Source organism: Octopus bimaculoides, chromosome 11, assembly GCF_001194135.2.
Source record: "Octopus bimaculoides isolate UCB-OBI-ISO-001 chromosome 11, ASM119413v2, whole genome shotgun sequence".
NCBI lineage: Eukaryota > Metazoa > Mollusca > Cephalopoda > Octopoda > Octopodidae > Octopus > Octopus bimaculoides.
Window position 1 is genome coordinate 53,079,727 of NC_068991.1, and position 8,643 is coordinate 53,088,369.

General features: G+C 36.3%; 1 protein-coding gene across 1 annotated transcript in view; it reads left to right on the forward strand.

The window, feature by feature from the left end:
* LOC106873241 (uncharacterized) overlaps positions 1-8,625 on the forward strand; it is a 23,051-nt gene extending 14,426 nt beyond the window's left edge. The window contains exon 2 of the mRNA XM_014920518.2: positions 6,355-8,625. The gene's annotated coding sequence lies outside the window, so the exon portion shown is untranslated. The remainder of the gene's footprint in view (positions 1-6,354) is intronic.
* The last annotated feature ends 18 nt before the right edge of the window (positions 8,626-8,643 follow it).

Here is an 8,643-nt window from a genome sequence, read left to right on the forward strand (position 1 = left end):
TGTATACACATATAGAATGATTATAAAGTTAGTGCTTATTGAAACACATTTCATTTTCAAAAGTTAAAAGATCTACACACAAATTTTATTTATTTTTATGAATGCTTGTTTTCAAAGTGACGACTGTTCCAGGCACTACTGATAATGTGTAGCAATGATAAGTTGCATCATACTGTAATTGCTGGTCAATTAATATGATGTTCCTCCATAGTAGTATCCTCAGATCTCCAATAGGTGCAATTGTAGCAGTTGAGTCATTTAGTTTCAATGTATCTTAATTATGCCAAACAATCTATGTTACAAAGTGTGCACGTTTTACATATGTTACCAAGTACCACTTACAAAACTCCACTCTTCAGTCCAGATCATCTTCATTGAGAGCATTGACTATTCTTGGAATATAACCTTTCCAATGACAGCACTTTAAAATACGATGGATGCTTCATTTTGAAGTTCCTATCTCATGGCTCATTTGCAGCATAGATTGTCTTGAATTTTGTCAATACATTTCTACCACCCTTCCTTGCTTTGTGGGGTTTGTTGATGTTCTTGGTCTTCTGGAATTTCTCTTGTGGACATTCTGAATAATTCCATTTGCTTCAAAATATCTCTGATTTGAGTGATGGTTAAGTTATGGTGGCAGATCTGTTTGAAACTCCCTCCTAAACTATTTTTGCACTTTATGTTTTCAAACTTCCATTAGCACTTTAGGACAAATTTCTTTTGTTCAAAGTTTAGTCTGGTTCCCTTTATTATTTCTAATGGGTTAAATCTAAATAGAAATGAAAATTAAGTGAATTATCAGATGTTAAATTGTGCATACATTTTTTTGTGTGTCTGTGTACACACAGACACAGACACAGACACACACATATATGTGCACCCACCCACCACACAGGCACCCCCCACAGCCAACCACCCGCAATTTAATCTTTACTAATATTATTTCTTAAGTTATAGCTTTCTCCTTCCTGTATGAGTCAATACAAAAACCACTTTTTTATGCTTGTTTGCAACTAACCAGCTTAATACAATAAAAACATGCACTTTTACTTTAATCAAAAATTTATCAATTCATATTGATATACTCTAGCTCAACTGATGGCCTTTTGGGATAATAAATGTAAAGTTAATGGGAAATATTATCTGAGAATAGTTGTTATCTCAGTAAGTTAATAATTTAAGGAGAGGATGAGGTTGTTTTTTTTATTGTATTTTTTATATTTTTATATTTATTTCTCTGGCTTTATTTGAGGAAGAAGTGCAAGACCTCTGAAAATGAAAGAAGCTAAAAATTGGAAATTTGGTTTGAATAGTGGTAAAGGCACCAAAAAGCCAAGTGGGAGTGTTAAGCAGGATGAATGATTAAGCCTGATCCCCAAGAACAGGTGATGCCAATTTGATACATTTTTGAAAAGCTAATGTCAACCCAAGAGCTTCATTTAACCTGAAGCTTTGGTTGATGAAAACTATCCAAGAAGCTGTGAAGTGGGAGCAGAAGGGCAGAAATAGAGATCATTGGACTAAACAGTCTTTCAGTATTTAGAGTTGTTGCTTTATCATCTGAATTTAGATCCTTCCAGAGTTGACTATACGTACTATCCCTCCAATGTCAGAAAAAAAAAAAAATTCCGAATATATCCTAGGGCTGACTTAATTGACTCTATTCTCACAACAGTGTGCCATAGTAAGAAATCCTTTCTTATCAAAATTTAATCTGAAGTATCTTTTGCTGGTAAAATCTGAAGTCAATCATAATTAACATCATCATCATCATCATCATTGATATCGTCCTCATCAGCATCGCCATCATCATCATCATCATTGTCGTCATCATCATCGTCATCATCATCGTCATCATCATCGTCATCATCATCGTCATCATCATCATTATCATCATCATCATCATCATCATCATCATTGTTTTAATATACACTTTTCCATGCTTGCATGGGTCAGCTGGCTTCATTTATCAAACTGCTGACAGAAAGAAATTAGGGTGTTATGAAAATATTTAAAAAAAAAGTTTTTATTACCTCTTACCTTTTACTTGTTTTAGTCATTAGACTACGGCCATGCTGGGGCTCCACCTTGACAGATTTAGTCAAGCAAATTGACCCTAGTTCTTTTTTAAAGTTTGGTACTTATTTTACCTGTCTCTTTTTTACCTATGTTATAGGGGTGTAAACACTGGTTGTAAATTGATGATGGGGAACAAACAAAAATACAGAAACATACACACACACACACACACACACACATACACATACACACACACATGCATATATCATCATCATCATTTAATGTTCATGTTCCATGCTAACACTGGACAATTTGACAAGATCTGATGTGTCCAAGAGCTGCATTATGCTCCAATCTCAGCTTTGGCATGGTTTCTATGGTTGGATGCCCTTCCTAATGCCAACCATTTTTACAGCTTGGACTGGGTGCTTTTTTTAGTGCCACCAGCACTATTGAGGTTGCCATGCAGTTTGCAGGACTACAAACCTTGGGTTGGGAGTCAACTTTATAATAATGGATGTGGAGATTACTATGCGAAAGAAAGTGGGGGCTAGAGTAGGTTCTTGTTAATGGATCTGCCTAGCTACTCACATCTAGTAGGGGAAAGGGGGAGAGAGAAAATGATCAGTTAGAACTTCAAGAGATAAATAATGATGATGAGATACCCAGGTGGCCCCCACCCTGAAAGGTACAAGTGGGTGAGTGGTTTGCAAGATTGTGTAGGTAGGAGAATGAGAAGATAAGGACAGACTATCAAAATAGAGTTGAAGGGTGGACAAACAAGAACAATAAGCCAGGGAAGATAGAGGAATGCAGAAGAGATAGTTGTGGGGGGTGAGTGACGGAAGTAGTAGGATGATACAGTTGTTGGGATGAGGATGAACAAGAGAGGGAGATGACATGGTTGGGTTGTTCATAGGAGCCAGTGGGGGAGGGGCAGGTTTAACACTTGATAGTGAGGTGAGTCATTGTAACATGGATGAGAGCATGAAATATAACCCTTCCACAACTCAGTTTCGTTGAGGAAGATGAGTCTTTTTGAATACCTCATATTGCCAGAGAATCCAGTTTTAGTCATCTCTTCTGTCAGGCTCAGGAATCTGAGGTCAGCTTTCACTACTTCATCCCATGTCTCTCTCTCTGTCCCACAAGTCCCAGTTATATTTTGTGAAAAGCACTTCTTTAAACGGCTGTCCTCATTCATACACATCACATGTCCATGCCAGCGCAGTCTTCTTGCTTGAACTCAACATCTGTGCATATTCCATATTTAATAACCTTTCATAGTAGCCCTTCCATGCCTCTTTCCTTTCAGAATCACTTAGGCAACCATACTGCTATCCATCTGTACACAGAACTCTCCCACAACACCTTGATTCTCTCTGATGCACTGTCTTGCAATACCAAACATCTCATTCCTCAGATCCTCATGCTGTAAACATTTGCAAACCTCTTCCTTTCTGCTTCTGCCCTTGCTAAATAAGCTTGTCATTATCTTCCTTTCTTGCTACATAATATAGTTTGTTACTGCATCCATTTTCCCACTTTTTCCAAGCCTTTCTATTTGCATTTATGGCCCAGTCTACCTCACTGTTCCAACACCATGTTATCCTAAGTCTAGATGACTCTTTGCCCTAACTACAGATTTGATCTGTAGCCCTTAGTAGGTTCTCTCTCTCTTCCCCCTCTCTCTCTATCACACACCTACACTCCAATGACCATCTTATTCTACCCTTCCACCCACTCTTCTTGGCTATTTGTCTGTATTCTCTCTGGTACTCACCTTCTTTTTTCTTGCAAATACTCTGTGACACCTTGTCACCGTCTTTACCTTCTTTCCTGCTACTGCCAGCCACCCTTATATGATGTAGGGCAGCCATATGAAGCCTTTATAGCAAGATACCTGTACCTGTCATTCTATCTTAGTCTAGCCTCTCAATGTCTGACATAAAACCATTTCCCTTACTACTACAACTCCATTTTGTCAAGTGGGCTATTTCTTTGTCTTGTAAGTTACTTGGTGACCTCACTGGGACAAGTGTCACGTAAAAAGCATCCAGTACATCTTACAAAGTTGTTGGTGTCTGGAAGAGCATCCAGCTTCAGAAACCATATTGAAACAAACATTGGAGCTTGATGCAATTCTCATGCTTGTTGAATTCTGTCAAACTGTGCAACTGATGCCATCATGGAAGTTGGATGTTAGATTATGATGATAATGGCTTATATCATCATTTTCCATACTGGCATGAGTTGGATGGTTTGACTGGAGCTGGTAAGGCCAGGGGGTCGCACCAGGCTCCCTTATCTGTTCTGGCATAGTTTCTGTGGCTGAATGCCCTTCCTAATGCCAACCACTCCATAGAATGTACTGGGTGCTTTTAATGTGGCACCAGCACAAATATCAACTCTGCTGTGGTAGACAGGTCTTTTTGAGAACAGCAATGCACCAGATATCTCAGTCCTATACATAAGTACAGGCATACGTGTGTGGCCTAGTGGTTGGGGTACTGCACTCACAATTGCTAGATCATGCGTTCAATTCCCAGACTGAGTGTTCTTGAGCAAAACATTTCATTTCATGCTGCTCTGGTCCACTCAGCTGTAATGGACATGCCTGTATGTATGGATTGCTACGATTTTACTTAGCGTGATATGTCTTCTCAAGTACAGCAAATTGCCAAAAGTCCTCATCTCTTGTCCTCTCCTCACTGAGGCCCAGCATCTGAAGATCCTTTCTCACTACTTTGTCCCACGTCTTCCTGAGTCTACCCTCCATGCATCAGTTTTCCCCTTCCACAGGTTCTCTCCACAGTTAGAGATTGGCTCCTCTTTATGCAGCTGTCCTCATCCATACATATCACATGACCAAATGAGTGCAGTTTTCTCTCTGTGTGGAAGCCTGTCCGAAAGATAGTACCAGTAATTCAAAAACTACAGCCTTGTGTCAGGCTTTTTCTTCTCTTCATGTGTCCATGTGTCTGTGGAATAGCCAGCCACCTACATGTTAATTCAATGAACAAGTGAATTCTTATCAAGTCTCTCTCTTACACACACACACATACATGCGTGCACACGCACACACACACACACACACACACACACACATTATTCTATTAGAATTTTTCATCGCCTGGCTTAGTTGCCCTGACTATAGCTTAGCATCCAATCCACCCATGTAAGCTAAAAGCAAACCAGAAACTTCTAAGTCCTTGTATTATAAGCAGGCTGTTTAGGCTAAATTTGACAGTTAGCATAAAAGGAAAAGAATATCCAATGTGGTATTGAAAAATAAAAGTATTTTAAAAAATCAAAAAATATAAAGCAGATTATGGCTGGGAGATAACATTTTACTCAGAGTAACCACTCTCAGTTTCCACCACACCCTCAAGATGGCTCCAGAACTTGGTGTGTGCATTCCTCACTGTATCCTTGAGAAGATCTTTGAACATGTTGATCTTGGCCACCAGCTTAGCCTTCATGTTACTGGTAGAAGGATTGCTGTCTTTCTCAACCTTCCCCAACACATAGTAATCCATGGGATTACAATTGGAGGAATTAGGAGATTAGAAATTGGGGCTGGAGAAGTTGTAGAAATACTCCAATGACAACTTCTGATTCTTTTTGGAGATATGGCAAGGAGCCAAATCCTGCTGCCACACATATGATTTTCTAGCAGCAACCTTGGCCAACTCTAGCAGCTTCATATATCTATCTTAATTGAACTAGGCCCTATTCAAAGATGTAGGGGATGAGTTCCTGCATGTAGACACATTCAGAATGCCTGCTGTGTCTCTCCCTGCTAGCCATGGCTTTGTAGTCTTTATGGCAGCTGTCTATGTCATGTCTTTCAGCCTTTGCTATGTTCACAGAGCATTGAACAACAGTGAAAGATGTCAACATTTTGATATCCAACACAAATCATTACGATACAGGTAAATGATTTCCAATATTCAGATGGCTTCTAGACCATCATGTCAGCTAACTTTTTTTCAACAACAGTTTTAATCTTTATGCTTTCTAATGTCATTGAGTGTTCACCAAAACATCAATCTGTTCCTGAAAAAAAAGTGGGGACATAAAAAGTCGTCAGATTTAGCCTGAACATCCTGTATATATCATGTAATTGGATGGGCATTGACTCTATTGAGTTCCTCTTCAAATCCTAAGCAGTTATCTGTTTGTAGTAGTGAAGTTAAGATCCATACAACTATTTTAGACTGACTCATTTACTTCAAATTCTTGAATCGTTTTCCATGTCTTTCCTAACTTCCATACTTCTGCAATTATTTCAATATTCATGCTAATGTATTTTCATTTTTCTCTTTTCAGGTGTCTTATATAACTGAAATGGCTTCTGCTGATAAACATGTTGGCCTCAAAAACCATATTGGTTTGTTTGTATATGTCACTGAACTGCCTGTCTCACCAAAGCCAAGTCTTTTGGTTGGATTAACCATTTTTCCTTTGCCAATTTCATATATCAATATGTGCGATAGTATGTATGTACGTATGGATGGATGGATGGAGGTGTAAATGAGAAATAGAATTCTTCTCAATAAGCATAGGTGAGATTGTTAATTTATTCAGTGCCAAGGTTTTGGGGTGTCAAATGTTGCCATTGCTAGGCATGGGAAACTCAGAGTAGCAATGGAGTATGGAGTGAAATTACATTACAGTTTGGAATGAAAAGATAAAAATCACAAATGTACATATTGTAAGTGTGTATGTATGTGGGCACTTGTGTGCATCTGTGTATGTGGGGGAGGGGGCATGTTTCTCTAGGTATAACATGAAGAGGCATGCACATTCATATATATATACCAACACATAAGTACATACATACATATATATATGTATATGAACACATATAAATACGTACACACACACACACACACATATAGGTATGTATGTATATAACATACTTATGTGCAGCATACCTATACACTTGCATATAAATAATAATTTCTCTCTCTCTCTCTCTATATATATATATATATATATATATATATGTGTGTGTGTGTGTGTGTGTGTGTGTGTGTGTGTATATATACACACACATATAGTATATCATTGCGTGTTTACTTCCAGTATAGTGGTGTGGTTACTACTGGACTTAAGAGTATTGCTTGTTATGATTTACATCATGATAAACACAAATATATATATGTCAATTGTCTCTTTGTACATTTCACTATTATGGTTATTTGCAACCTCTGCATTGGATGTTCCATGTGCATATTGATGCTTAACCAGAACAGATCATCAGGGCAATTTGATCTGTGTAACATAATGCAATAAAGTGTTCCCAAGTGAAGGTTAGAAATAGCCAGAATAGTAAAACACATGTAAGGAACAAATGATGTAAAATTGTGTTTATCATAATTTCATCTTATGAACACATATATATGTAAGTGTGTACATATACATAAGTACATATATATGCATATATATGTGTGTGTGTCTGTGTAAATATATATATATATATTTATATACTTATATATGTGCCTATGTATGTATACATATATATATATATACATCTATTATGTATATTATACTTATAGAATAAACTCTACTACATGTATCGAGTATTTCTGCTTGCTTGTAGACATAAAATATGTAATACAGATAATAATATATGTACATATATTATTAGAATTAAAATGTATATATGTGAATACACTATATCATACTTGTACATAATATATTATGTGTGTGTGTGTGTATGTATATGTATATATGTGTATATAATATATAGATATCAACACATATATATATATATATATATATATATATATATATATATATATATGTTTGTATGTATGTATGTATGTATGTATTGTATCATATATACAGACTAGCACACATTAGTTTCTCTAGACAACCAAAATGGAATGTACTGAATACATGTAGGGGATTAAATTTATTTCTTCAAAGCTTCTGGTTCATTCTGTTGGTTCTTCAGAATTCAAGATCCCTGCTTTAGTGGCTTCACATAACTGACTGATCGCACTAAAGTGAGAAAAGGGCAGTGTATCGTTTACCTTGTTACAAATATATGTATGCATGTATGTGTGTAAATATGTATGTATATTTATATATGTGTGTGTGTGTGTGTGTGTGTGTGTTAGAAGAAACAAATAGGAATGGCTTTCTGATCATATTTCCACTTTAATAATTAGATGTTTATAAATTATTGTAAATGCCAAAAGATTTATAAGCAGTACTCAAGTGGAAAAATTATCAGAATGCCATTCCTATTCATTTCTTCAAATATATGTAATACTGTACCAAAGATTCATACATACGTGTGTGTGTGTGTGTGTGTGTAATACATATATGTATATAAATCGTAATTGTTAAAAATATACTATGAAAGCAATATATACCAATAGAAAGAGGCAACACAAGAAAGACAAGTTTGTTTTAAAAAATGTTTTTATTAGTTTAATAATTGAAATGAAGGGAAAGAATGAGGATGTTTCAGACACTTCTGTGTTGTCTTTGTTTTTGCACTCATTGCTTTCATTCCTTATATATATATATATATATATATATATGTGCACACAATTGTATGGTTTTGTGTTGTGTAGCATTTATGTATATATATATATATATATA